This window comes from Oncorhynchus kisutch, unplaced genomic scaffold (assembly GCF_002021735.2).
Source record: "Oncorhynchus kisutch isolate 150728-3 unplaced genomic scaffold, Okis_V2 scaffold986, whole genome shotgun sequence".
NCBI lineage: Eukaryota > Metazoa > Chordata > Actinopteri > Salmoniformes > Salmonidae > Oncorhynchus > Oncorhynchus kisutch.
In genome coordinates, this window is record NW_022262931.1 from 95,683 (window position 1) to 109,248 (window position 13,566).

Genomic DNA, 13,566 nt, shown 5'->3' on the forward strand with positions numbered 1-13,566 from the left:
CTCAGAACCTTATGAAATCAGAAATTACTTAGTCCATTAATTAAGCAATAAGGCTTGAGAAGCCGGGAATTATTGTGTGCCGCCGGCTCTTGGAAGAGGCTTGGTGGTTCAAAACTTCTTCCATTTAAGAGTGATGGAAGCCACTGTGTTCTTGGGTACCTTCAATGCTGCAGAAATGACCAATCATTTGAATTTACCACAGGTGGACTCCAATCAAGTTAAAGAAATATCTAAGGATGATCAATGGAAACAGGATGGACCTGAGCTCAATTTCCAGCCTCATAGCAAAGGGTCTGAAAACGTATGTAAATAAGTTTTTTTTAAATATTTTTTTCATTAATAAAAATGATATGTTATCGCTTTGTCATTATGGGGTATTGTGTATAGTACCCATTAAAAACTAGCGGTCACATCAAGCAGCTGTAATGACAGAAAATAATCTAGGTAGACTGCAAGGTTTAGACAAAACTCAACTGTTTCAAACCAAATGCTAGCCTCTGGGCTTTGGGAAATATTGAATATTACAAAATGTTTCCGCACGGTTTCGAATCAGGTACCTTTCGCGTGTGAGGCGAATGTGATAACCACTACACTACGGAAACCTAATGTGTGGAAAACTAAGGGTGTGACTGACTTTCGCGTGTGAGGCGAACGTGATAACCACTACACTACTGAAACTACAATACAAAAAGAGGAAGTCGTGGAAAATATTAGGAATGCCCACAAGTCTACCTCACATAATATCCCAAATTCAGTACCACAGAAAGAGCCATAATACCCATTAAAAACTAGCGGTCAAACAGGAAAATGGTTCCAATCGTTTTTCCACCATTCATATTCCCCACGGGGGATTTTAAAAACACTTGAAATAAGGGCTGTGTTTCTTGTCAGCTTACCCTGGCATGGTAAACTATTTGAATCATTATGGACCTCAGACCACACGTAGCAGGAATGTATTCAGAGCGCCCAAGCTAGCCACACATGCAGAGTGCGTTACGCGACTAAAAAAGGTATGTCTGAATAGCAAATATTGAGAAGTGCGAAGGAAAAGCATGAATTCCGAAATTGGGACCGAGTCCTAAGTGAATAGGCTTACTGTCCAATTTTTTAAAATATGTTTCCACCCGGTGTCGAACCGGGGACCTTTCGTGTGTTAAGCGAACGTGATAACCACTATACTACGGAAACCTAATGAGTGGAATTCGAAGGGTGTGACTGACTTTGGCTGGGTGGGACATTTATCGCTCTCAGAACGTAATGAAATCAGAAATTACTTAGTCCATTAATTAAGCAATAAGGCTTGAGAAGCCGGGAATTATTGTGTGCCGCCGGCTCTTGGAAGAGGCTTGGTGGTTCAAAACTTCTTCCATTTAAGAGTGATGGAAGCCACTGTGTTCTTGGGTACCTTCAATGCTGCAGAAATGACCAATCATTTGAATTTACCACAGGTGGACTCCAATCAAGTTAAAGAAATATCTAAGGATGATCAATGGAAACAGGATGGACCTGAGCTCAATTTCCAGCCTCATAGCAAAGGGTCTGAAAACGTATGTAAATAAGTTTTTTTTTAAATATTTTTTTCATTAATAAAAATTATATGTTATCGCTTTGTCATTATGGGGTATTGTGTATAGTACCCATTAAAAACTAGCGGTCACATCAAGCAGCTGTAATGACAGAAAATAATCTAGGTAGACTGCAAGGTTTAGACAAAACTCAACTGTTTCAAACCAAATGCTAGCCTCTGGGCATTGGGAAATATTGAATATTACAAAATGTTTCCGCACGGTTTCGAACCAGGGACCTTTCGCGTGTGAGGCGAATGTGATAACCACTACACTTCGGAAACCTAATGTGTGGAAAACTAAGGGTGTGACTGACTTTCGCGTGTGAGGCGAACGTGATAACCACTACACTACTGAAACTACAATACAAAAAGAGGAAGTCGTGGAAAATATTAGGAATGCCCACAAGTCTACCTCACATAATATCCCAAATTGAGTACCACAGAAAGAGCCATAATACCCATTAAAAACTAGCGGTCAAACAGGAAAATGGTTCCAATCGTTTTTCCACCATTCATATTCCCCACGGGGGATTTTAAAAACACTTGAAATAAGGGCTGTGTTTCTTGTCAGCTTACCCTGGCATGGTAAACTATTTGAATCATTATGGACCTCAGACCACACGTAGCAGGAATGTATTCAGAGCGCCCAAGCTAGCCACACATGCAGAGTGCGTTACGCGACTAAAAAAGGTATGTCTGAATAGCAAATATTGAGAAGTGCGAAGGAAAAGCATGAATTCCGAAATTGGGACCGAGTCCTAAGTGAATAGGCTTACTGTCCAATTTTTTAAAATATGTTTCCACCCGGTCCCGAACCGGGGACCTTTCGTGTGTTAAGCGAACCTGATAACCACTATACTACGGAAACCTAATGAGTGGAATTCAAAGGGTGTGACTGACTTTGGCTGGGTGGGACATTTATCGCTCTCAGAACATAATGAAATCAGAAATTACTTAGTCCATTAATTAAGCAATAAGGCTTGAGAAGCCGGGAATTATTGTGTGCCGCCGGCTCTTGGAAGAGGCTTGGTGGTTCAAAACTTCTTCCATTTAAGAGTGATGGAAGCCACTGTGTTCTTGGGTACCTTCAATGCTGCAGAAATGACCAATCATTTGAATTTACCACAGGTGGACTCCAATCAAGTTAAAGAAATATCTAAGGATGATCAATGGAAACAGGATGGACCTGAGCTCAATTTCCAGCCTCATAGCAAAGGGTCTGAAAACGTATGTAAATAAGTTTTTTTTTAAATATTTTTTTCATTAATAAAAATTATATGTTATCGCTTTGTCATTATGGGGTATTGTGTATAGTACCCATTAAAAACTAGCGGTCACATCAAGCAGCTGTAATGACAGAAAATAATCTAGGTAGACTGCAAGGTTTAGACAAAACTCAACTGTTTCAAACCAAATGCTAGCCTCTGGGCATTGGGAAATATTGAATATTACAAAATGTTTCCGCACGGTTTCGAACCAGGGACCTTTCGCGTGTGAGGCGAATGTGATAACCACTACACTTCGGAAACCTAATGTGTGGAAAACTAAGGGTGTGACTGACTTTCGCGTGTGAGGCGAACGTGATAACCACTACACTACTGAAACTACAATACAAAAAGAGGAAGTCGTGGAAAATATTAGGAATGCCCACAAGTCTACCTCACATAATATCCCAAATTGAGTACCACAGAAAGAGCCATAATACCCATTAAAAACTAGCGGTCAAACAGGAAAATGGTTCCAATCGTTTTTCCACCATTCATATTCCCCACGGGGGATTTTAAAAACACTTGAAATAAGGGCTGTGTTTCTTGTCAGCTTACCCTGGCATGGTAAACTATTTGAATCATTATGGACCTCAGACCACACGTAGCAGGAATGTATTCAGAGCGCCCAAGCTAGCCACACATGCAGAGTGCGTTACGCGACTAAAAAAGGTATGTCTGAATAGCAAATATTGAGAAGTGCGAAGGAAAAGCATGAATTCCGAAATTGGGACCGAGTCCTAAGTGAATAGGCTTACTGTCCAATTTTTTTAAATATGTTTCCACCCGGTCCCGAACCGGGGACCTTTCGTGTGTTAAGCGAACCTGATAACCACTATACTACGGAAACCTAATGAGTGGAATTCAAAGGGTGTGACTGACTTTGGCTGGGTGGGACATTTATCGCTCTCAGAACATAATGAAATCAGAAATTACTTAGTCCATTAATTAAGCAATAAGGCTTGAGAAGCCGGGAATTATTGTGTGCCGCCGGCTCTTGGAAGAGGCTTGGTGGTTCAAAACATTCTTCCATTTAAGAGTGATGGAAGCCACTGTGTTCTTGGGTACCTTCAATGCTGCAGAAATGACCAATCATTTGAATTTACCACAGGTGGACTCCAATCAAGTTAAAGAAATATCTAAGGATGATCAATGGAAACAGGATGGACCTGAAGCTCAATTTCCAGCCTCATAGCAAAGGGTCTGAAAACGTATGTATATAAGTTTTTTTTTAAATATTTTTTTCATTAATAAAAACTATATGTTATCGCTTTGTCATTATGGGGTATTGTGTATAGTACCCATTAAAAACTAGCGGTCACATCAAGCAGCTGTAATGACAGAAAATAATCTAGGTAGACTGCAAGGTTTAGACAAAACTCAACTGTTTCAAACCAAATGCTAGCCTCTGGGCATTGGGAAATATTGAATATTACAAAATGTTTCCGCACGGTTTCGAACCGGGGACCTTTCGCGTGTGAGGCGAATGTGATAACCACTACACTACGGAAACCTAATGTGTGGAAAACTAAGGGTGTGACTGACTTTCGCGTGTGAGGCGAACGTGATAACCACTACACTACTGAAACTACAATACAAAAAGAGGAAGTCGTGGAAAATATTAGGAATGCCCACAAGTCTACCTCACATAATATCCCAAATTGAGTACCACAGAAAGAGCCATAATACCCATTAAAAACTAGCGGTCAAACAGGAAAATGGTTCCAATCGTTTTTCCACCATTCATATTCCCCACGGGGGATTTTAAAAACACTTGAAATAAGGGCTGTGTTTCTTGTCAGCTTACCCTGGCATGGTAAACTATTTGAATCATTATGGACCTCAGACCACACGTAGCAGGAATGTATTCAGAGCGCCCAAGCTAGCCACACATGCAGAGTGCGTTACGCGACTAAAAAAGGTATGTCTGAATAGCAAATATTGAGAAGTGCGAAGGAAAAGCATGAATTCCGAAATTGGGACCGAGTCCTAAGTGAATAGGCTTACTGTCCAATTTTTTAAATATGTTTCCGCCCGGTCTCGAACCAGGGACCTTTCGCGTGTTAAGCGAACGTGATAACCACTACACTACAGAAACCTAATGAGAGTAATTCAAAGGGTGTGACTGACTTTGACTGGGTGGGACATTTATCGCTCTCAGAACCTAATGAAATCAGAAATTACTTAGTCCATTAATTAAGCAATAAGGCTTGAGAAGCCGGGAATTATTGTGTGCCGCCGGCTCTTGGAAGAGGCTTGGTGGTTCAAAACTTCTTCCATTTAAGAGTGATGGAAGCCACTGTGTTCTTGGGTACCTTCAATGCTGCAGAAATGACCAATCATTTGAATTTACCACAGGTGGACTCCAGTCAAGTTAAAGAAATATCTAAGGATGATCAATGGAAACAGGATGGACCTGAGCTCAATTTCCAGCCTCATAGCAAAGGGTCTGAAAACGTATGTAAATACGTTTTTTTTTAAATATTTTTTTCATTAATAAAAACTATATGTTATCGCTTTGTCATTATGGGGTATTGTGTATAGTACCCATTAAAAACTAGCGGTCACATCAAGCAGCTGTAATGACAGAAAATAATCTCGGTAGACTGCAAGGTTTAGACAAAACTCAACTGTTTCAAACCAAATGCTAGCCTCTGGGCATTGGGAAATATTGAATATTACAAAATGTTTCCGCACGGTTTCGAACCGGGGACCTTTCGCGTGTGAGGCGAACGTGATAACCACTACACTACGGAAACCTAATGTGTGGAAAACTAAGTGTGTGACTGACTTTCGCGTGTGAGGCGAACGTGATAACCACTACACTACTGAAACTACAATACAAAAAGAGGAAGTCGTGGAAAATATTAGGAATGCCCACAAGTCTACCTCACATAATATCCCAAATTGAGTACCACAGAAAGAGCCATAATACCCATTAAAAACTAGCGGTCAAACAGGAAAATGGTTCCAATCGTTTTTCCACCATTCATATTCCCCACGGGGGATTTTAAAAACACTTGAAATAAGGGCTGTGTTTCTTGTCAGCTTACCCTGGCATGGTAAACTATTTGAATCATTATGGACCTCAGACCACACGTAGCAGGAATGTATTCAGAGCGCCCAAGCTAGCCACACATGCAGAGTGCGTTACGCGACTAAAAAAGGTATGTCTGAATAGCAAATATTGAGAAGTGCGAAGGAAAAGCATGAATTCCGAAATTGGGACCGAGTCCTAAGTGAATAGGCTTACTGTCCAATTTTTTAAATATGTTTCTGGCCGGTCTCGAACCGGGGACCTTTCGCGTGTTAAGCAAACGTGATAACCACTACACTACGGAAACCTAATGAATGTAGTTCAAAGGGTGTGACTGACTTTGGATGGGTGGGACATTTATCGCTCTCAGAACCTAATGAAATCAGAAATTACTTAGTCCATTAATTAAGCAATAAGGCTTGAGAAGCCGGGAATTATTGTGTGCCGCCGGCTCTTGGAAGAGGCTTGGTGGTTCAAAACTTCTTCCATTTAAGAGTGATGGAAGCCACTGTGTTCTTGGGTACCTTCAATGCTGCAGAAATGACCAATCATTTGAATTTACCACAGGTGGACTCCAATCAAGTTAAAGAAATATCTAAGGATGATCAATGGAAACAGGATGGACCTGAGCTCAATTTCCAGCCTCATAGCAAAGGGTCTGAAAACGTATGTAAATAAGTTTTTTTTTAAATATTTTTTTCATTAATAAAAACTATATGTTATCGCTTTGTCATTATGGGGTATTGTGTATAGTACCCATTAAAAACTAGCGGTCACATCAAGCAGCTGTAATGACAGAAAATAATCTCGGTAGACTGCAAGGTTTAGACAAAACTCAACTGTTTCAAACCAAATGCTAGCCTCTGGGCATTGGGAAATATTGAATATTACAAAATGTTTCCGCACGGTTTCGAACCGGGGACCTTTCGCGTGTGAGGCGAATGTGATAACCACTACACTACGGAAACCTAATGTGTGGAAAACTAAGGGTGTGACTGACTTTCGCGTGTGAGGCGAACGTGATAACCACTACACTACTGAAACTACAATACAAAAAGAGGAAGTCGTGGAAAATATTAGGAATGCCCACAAGTCTACCTCACATAATATCCCAAATTGAGTACCACAGAAAGAGCCATAATACCCATTAAAAACTAGCGGTCAAACAGGAAAATGGTTCCAATCGTTTTTCCACCATTCATATTCCCCACGGGGGATTTTAAAAACACTTGAAATAAGGGCTGTGTTTCTTGTCAGCTTACCCTGGCATGGTAAACTATTTGAATCATTATGGACCTCAGACCACACGTAGCAGGAATGTATTCAGAGCGCCCAAGCTAGCCACACATGCAGAGTGCGTTACGCGACTAAAAAAGGTATGTCTGAATAGCAAATATTGAGAAGTGCGAAGGAAAAGCATGAATTCCGAAATTGGGACCAAGTCCTAAGTGAATAGGCTTACTGTCCAATTTTTTAAAATATGTTTCCACCCGGTCCCGAACCGGGGACCTTTCGTGTGTTAAGCGAACCTGATAACCACTATACTACGGAAACCTAATGAGTGGAATTCAAAGGGTGTGACTGACTTTGGCTGGGTGGGACATTTATCGCTCTCAGAACATAATGAAATCAGAAATTACTTAGTCCATTAATTAAGCAATAAGGCTTGAGAAGCCGGGAATTATTGTGTGCCGCCGGCTCTTGGAAGAGGCTTGGTGGTTCAAAACATCTTCCATTTAAGAGTGATGGAAGCCACTGTGTTCTTGGGTACCTTCAATGCTGCAGAAATGACCAATCATTTGAATTTACCACAGGTGGACTCCAATCAAGTTAAAGAAATATCTAAGGATGATCAATGGCAACAGGATGGACCTGAACTCAATTTCCAGCCTCATAGCAAAGGGTCTGAAAACGTATGTATATAAGTTTTTTTTTAAATATTTTTTTCATTAATAAAAACTATATGTTATCGCTTTGTCATTATGGGGTATTGTGTATAGTACCCATTAACAACTAGCGGTCACATCAAGCAGCTGTAATGACAGAAAATAATCTAGGTAGACTGCAAGGTTTAGACAAAACTCAACTGTTTCAAACCAAATGCTAGCCTCTGGGCATTGGGAAATATTGAATATTACAAAATGTTTCCGCACGGTTTCGAACCGGGGACCTTTCGCGTGTGAGGCGAACGTGATAACCACTACACTACGGAAACCTAATGTGTGGAAAACTAAGGGTGTGACTGACTTTCGCGTGTGAGGCGAACGTGATAACCACTACACTACTGAAACTACAATACAAAAAGAGGAAGTCGTGGAAAATATTAGGAATGCCCACAAGTCTACCTCACATAATATCCCAAATTGAGTACCACAGAAAGAGCCATAATACCCATTAAAAACTAGCGGTCAAACAGGAAAATGGTTCCAATCGTTCTTCCACCATTCATATTCCCCACGGGGGATTTTAAAAACACTTGAAATAAGGGCTGTGTTTCTTGTCAGCTTACCCTGGCATGGTAAACTATTTGAATCATTATGGACCTCAGACCACACGTAGCAGGAATGTATTCAGAGCGCCCAAGCTAGCCACACATGCAGAGTGCGTTACGCGACTAAAAAAGGTATGTCTGAATAGCAAATATTGAGAAGTGCGAAGGAAAAGCATGAATTCCGAAATTGGGACCGAGTCCTAAGTGAATAGGCTTACTGTCCAATTTTTTTAAATATGTTTCCGCCCGGTCTCGAACCAGGGACCTTTCGCGTGTTAAGAGAACGTGATAACCACTACACTACAGAAACCTAATGAGAGGTATTCAAAGGGTGTGACTGACTTTGGCTGGGTGGGACATTTATCGCTCTCAGAACCTAATGAAATCAGAAATTACTTAGTCCATTAATTAAGCAATAAGGCTTGAGAAGCCGGGAATTATTGTGTGCCGCCGGCTCTTGGAAGAGGCTTGGTGGTTCAAAACTTCTTCCATTTAAGAGTGATGGAAGCCACTGTGTTCTTGGGTACCTTCAATGCTGCAGAAATGACCAATCATTTGAATTTACCACAGGTGGACTCCAATCAAGTTAAAGAAATATCTAAGGATGATCAATGGAAACAGGATGGACCTGAGCTCAATTTCCAGCCTCATAGCAAAGGGTCTGAAAACGTATGTAAATAAGTTTTTTTTTAAATATTTTTTTCATTAATAAAAATTATATGTTATCGCTTTGTCATTATGGGGTATTGTGTATAGTACCCATTAAAAACTAGCGGTCACATCAAGCAGCTGTAATGACAGAAAATAATCTAGGTAGACTGCAAGGTTTAGACAAAACTCAACTGTTTCAAACCAAATGCTAGCCTCTGGGCATTGGGAAATATTGAATATTACAAAATGTTTCCGCACGGTTTCGAACCGGGGACCTTTCGCGTGTGAGGCGAACGTGATAACCACTACACTACGGAAACCTAATGTGTGGAAAACTAAGGGTGTGACTGACTTTCGCGTGTGAGGCGAACGTGATAACCACTACACTACTGAAACTACAATACAAAAAGAGGAAGTCGTGGAAAATATTAGGAATGCCCACAAGTCTACCTCACATAATATCCCAAATTGAGTACCACAGAAAGAGCCATAATACCCATTAAAAACTAGCGGTCAAACAGGAAAATGGTTCCAATCGTTTTTCCACCATTCATATTCCCCACGGGGGATTTTAAAAACACTTGAAATAAGGGCTGTGTTTCTTGTCAGCTTACCCTGGCATGGTAAACTATTTGAATCATTATGGACCTCAGACCACACGTAGCAGGAATGTATTCAGAGCGCCCAAGCTAGCCACACATGCAGAGTGCGTTACGCGACTAAAAAAGGTATGTCTGAATAGCAAATATTGAGAAGTGCGAAGGAAAAGCATGAATTCCGAAATTGGGACCGAGTCCTAAGTGAATAGGCTTACTGTCCAATTTTTTTAAATATGTTTCCGCCCGGTCTCGAACCAGGGGAACTTTCGCGTGTTAAGAGAACGTGATAACCACTACACTACAGAAACCTAATGAGAGGTATTCAAAGGGTGTGACTGACTTTGGCTGGGTGGGACATTTATCGCTCTCAGAACCTAATGAAATCAGAAATTACTTAGTCCATTAATTAAGCAATAAGGCTTGAGAAGCCGGGAATTATTGTGTGCCGCCGGCTCTTGGAAGAGGCTTGGTGGTTCAAAACTTCTTCCATTTAAGAGTGATGGAAGCCACTGTGTTCTTGGGTACCTTCAATGCTGCAGAAATGACCAATCATTTGAATTTACCACAGGTGGACTCCAATCAAGTTAAAGAAATATCTAAGGATGATCAATGGAAACAGGATGGACCTGAGCTCAATTTCCAGCCTCATAGCAAAGGGTCTGAAAACGTATGTAAATAAGTTTTTTATAAAATATTTTTTTCATTAATAAAAACTTATATGTTATCGCTTTGTCATTATGGGGTATTGTGTATAGTACACATTAAAAACTAGCGGTCACATCAAGCAGCTGTAATGACAGAAAATAATCTAGGTAGACTGCAAGGTTTAGACAAAACTCAACTGTTTCAAACCAAATGCTAGCCTCTGGGCATTGGGAAATATTGAATATTACAAAATGTTTCCGCACGGTTTCGAACCGGGGACCTTTCGCGTGTGAGGCGAACGTGATAACCACTACACTACGGAAACCTAATGTGTGGAAAACTAAGGGTGTGACTGACTTTCGCGTGTGAGGCGAACGTGATAACCACTACACTACTGAAACTACAATACAAAAAGAGGAAGTCGTGGAAAATATTAGGAATGCCCACAAGTCTACCTCACATAATATCCCAAATTGAGTACCACAGAAAGAGCCATAATACCCATTAAAAACTAGCGGTCAAACAGGAAAATGGTTCCAATCGTTTTTCCACCATTCATATTCCCCACGGGGGATTTTAAAAACACTTGAAATAAGGGCTGTGTTTTCTTGTCAGCGTACCCTGGCATGGTAAACTATTTGAATCATTATGGACCTCAGACCACACGTAGCAGGAATGTATTCAGAGCGCCCAAGCTAGCCACACATGCAGAGTGCGTTACGCGGCTAAAAAAGGTATGTCTGAATAGCAAATATTGAGAAGTGCGAAGGAAAAGCATGAATTCCGAAATTGGGACCGAGTCCTAAGTGAATAGGCTTACTGTCCAATTTTTTAAATATGTTTCCGCCCGGTCTCGAACCAGGGACCTTTCGCGTGTTAAGAGAACGTGATACCACTACACTACAGAAACCTAATGAGAGGTATTCAAGGGTGTGACTGACTTTGGCTGGGTGGGACATTTATCGCTCTCAGAACCTAATGAAATCAGAAATTACTTAGGCCATTAATTAAGCAATAAGGCTTGAGAAGCCGGGAATTATTGTGTGCCGCCGGCTCTTGGAAGAGGCTTGGTTGGTTCAAAACTTCTTCCATTTAAGAGTGATGGAAGCCACTGTGTTCTGGTACCTTCAATGCTGCAGAAATGACCAATCATTTGAATTTACCACAGGTGGACTCCAATCAAGTTAAAGAAATATCTAAGGATTATCAATGGAAAAGGATGGACCGGAACTCAATTTCCAGCCTCCATAGCAAAGGGTCTGAAAACGTATGTAAATAGTTTTTAAATATTTTTTTCATTAATAAAAAATATGTTATGCGCTTGTCATGTAGGGTATTGTGTATAGTAACCCATTAAAAACTAGCGGTCACATCAAGCAGCTGTAATGACAGAAAATAATCTACTTTTTAGTTTGTTTTATCTGGATTATATTGCCATTTATTTGATATATCCATTGACATATGACCCTGAAAAATGAATGTGCCTGGCTCAGAGAAGCTGTCAGTCTGGTCACATCATACAGATCGCACGGAGGAGGTTCCCCCAAAAACGGCAACATTGATCAACAGGTCGAGAGGTAGACAGGAAGGTTTAGACAACTAACTGTTTCAAACCAATGTTAGCCTCTGGGCATTGGGGGAATATTGAATATTACAAAATGCTTCCGCCCGGTTTCGAACCGGGGACCTTTCGCGTGTTAGGCGAACGTGATAACCACTACACTACGGAAACCTAATGAGTGGAATTCAAAGGTGTGGCTGACTTTGGCTGGGTGGGACGTTTATCGCTCTCAGAACCTAATGAAATCAGAAATTACTTAGTCCATTAATTAAGCAATAAGGCTTGAGAAGCCGGGAATTATTGTGTGCCGCCGGCTCTTGGTGGTTCAAAACTTCTTCCATTTAAGAGTGATGGAAGCCACTGTGTTCTTGGGTACCTTCAATGCTGCAGAAATGACCAATCATTTGAATTTACCACAGGTGGACTCCAATCAAGTTAAAGAAAATATCTAAGGATGATCAATGGAAACAGGATGAACCTGAGCTCAATTTCCAGCCTCATAGCAAAGGGTCTGAAAACGTATGTAATACGTTTTTTTTTAAATATTTTTTTCATTAATAAAAACTATATGTTATCGCTTTGTCATTATGGGGTATTGTGTATAGTACCCATTAAAAACTAGCGGTCACATCAAGCAGCTGTAATGACAGAAAATAATCTAGGTAGACTGCAAGGTTTAGACAAAACTCAACTGTTTCAAACCAATGCTAGCCTCTGGGCATTGGGAAATATTGAATATTACAAAATGTTTCCGCAAGGTTTCGAACCGGGGACCTTTCACGTGTGAGGCGAACGTGATAAACACTACACGACGGAAACCTAATGGTGGAAAACTAAGGGTGTGACTGACTTTCGCGTGTGAGGCAACGTGATAACCACTACACTACTGAAACTACAATACAAAAAGAGGAGGAAGTCGTTGAAATATTAGGAATGCCCACAAGTCTACCTCACATAATATCCCAAATTGAGTACCACAGAACGAGCCATATACCCATTAAAAACTAGCGGTTCAAACAGGAATGTTTTCCAATCGTTTTCCACCATTCATATTCCCCACGGGGATTTTAAAAAACACTTGAAATAAGGGCTGTGTTTCTTGTCAGCTTACCCTGGCATGGTAAAACTATTTGAATCATTATGGACCTCAGACCACACGTAGCAGGAATGTATTCAGAGCGCCAAGCTAGCCACACATTGCAGAGTGCGTACGCGCGCGACTAAAAAAGGTATGTCTGAATAGCAAATATTGAGAAGTGCGAAGGAAAAGCATGAATTCCCGAATTGGCACGAGTCCTAAGTGAATAGGCTTACTGTCCAATTTTTTAAATATGTTTCCGCCCGGTCTCGAACCGGGGACCTTTGCGTGTTAAGCAAACGTGATAACCCTACACTACGGAGAAACCTAATGAGTGGAATTCAAAGGTGTGACTGACTTTGGCTGGGTGGGGACATTTATCGCTCTCAGAACCTAATGAAATCAGAAATTACTTAGTCATTAATTAAGCAATAAGGCTTGAGAGCCGGGAATTATTGTGTGCGCCGGCCTTGGAAGAGGCTTGGTGGTTCAAAAACTTCTTCCATTTAAGAGTGATGGAAGCCACTGTGTTCTTGGGTACCTTTCAATCTGCAGAAGAAATGACCAATCATTTGAATTTACCACAGGTGGACTCCAATCAAGTTAAGGTTAGACAAAACTCAAATTGTTTCAAACCAAATGCTAGCCTCTGGCATTGGGAAATATTGAATA

The 13,566-nt window shown here is 40.8% G+C and overlaps 10 non-coding genes across 10 annotated transcripts; all 10 read right to left on the bottom strand.

The window, feature by feature from the left end:
* Window positions 1-4,272: 4,272 nt before the first annotated feature.
* trnav-cac (transfer RNA valine (anticodon CAC)) lies at window positions 4,273-4,345 on the bottom strand. The gene has a single exon. It is a non-coding gene; the product is annotated as a tRNA-Val (tRNA).
* Window positions 4,346-4,857: 512 nt separating this feature from the next.
* trnav-aac (transfer RNA valine (anticodon AAC)) lies at window positions 4,858-4,930 on the bottom strand. Its single transcript has one exon. It is a non-coding gene; the product is annotated as a tRNA-Val (tRNA).
* A 588-nt stretch (window positions 4,931-5,518) lies between these two features.
* trnav-cac (transfer RNA valine (anticodon CAC)) lies at window positions 5,519-5,591 on the bottom strand. The gene has a single exon. It is a non-coding gene; the product is annotated as a tRNA-Val (tRNA).
* Window positions 5,592-6,764: 1,173 nt separating this feature from the next.
* On the bottom strand, window positions 6,765-6,837 carry trnav-cac (transfer RNA valine (anticodon CAC)). Its single transcript has one exon. It is a non-coding gene; the product is annotated as a tRNA-Val (tRNA).
* A 1,174-nt stretch (window positions 6,838-8,011) lies between these two features.
* trnav-cac (transfer RNA valine (anticodon CAC)) lies at window positions 8,012-8,084 on the bottom strand. The gene has a single exon. It is a non-coding gene; the product is annotated as a tRNA-Val (tRNA).
* A 513-nt stretch (window positions 8,085-8,597) lies between these two features.
* On the bottom strand, window positions 8,598-8,670 carry trnav-aac (transfer RNA valine (anticodon AAC)). The gene has a single exon. It is a non-coding gene; the product is annotated as a tRNA-Val (tRNA).
* Window positions 8,671-9,258: 588 nt separating this feature from the next.
* On the bottom strand, window positions 9,259-9,331 carry trnav-cac (transfer RNA valine (anticodon CAC)). Its single transcript has one exon. It is a non-coding gene; the product is annotated as a tRNA-Val (tRNA).
* Window positions 9,332-10,507: 1,176 nt separating this feature from the next.
* Window positions 10,508-10,580, bottom strand: trnav-cac (transfer RNA valine (anticodon CAC)). The gene has a single exon. It is a non-coding gene; the product is annotated as a tRNA-Val (tRNA).
* Window positions 10,581-11,093: 513 nt separating this feature from the next.
* trnav-aac (transfer RNA valine (anticodon AAC)) lies at window positions 11,094-11,165 on the bottom strand. The gene has a single exon. It is a non-coding gene; the product is annotated as a tRNA-Val (tRNA).
* A 749-nt stretch (window positions 11,166-11,914) lies between these two features.
* trnav-aac (transfer RNA valine (anticodon AAC)) lies at window positions 11,915-11,987 on the bottom strand. The gene has a single exon. It is a non-coding gene; the product is annotated as a tRNA-Val (tRNA).
* Between the last annotated feature and the right edge of the window lie 1,579 nt (window positions 11,988-13,566).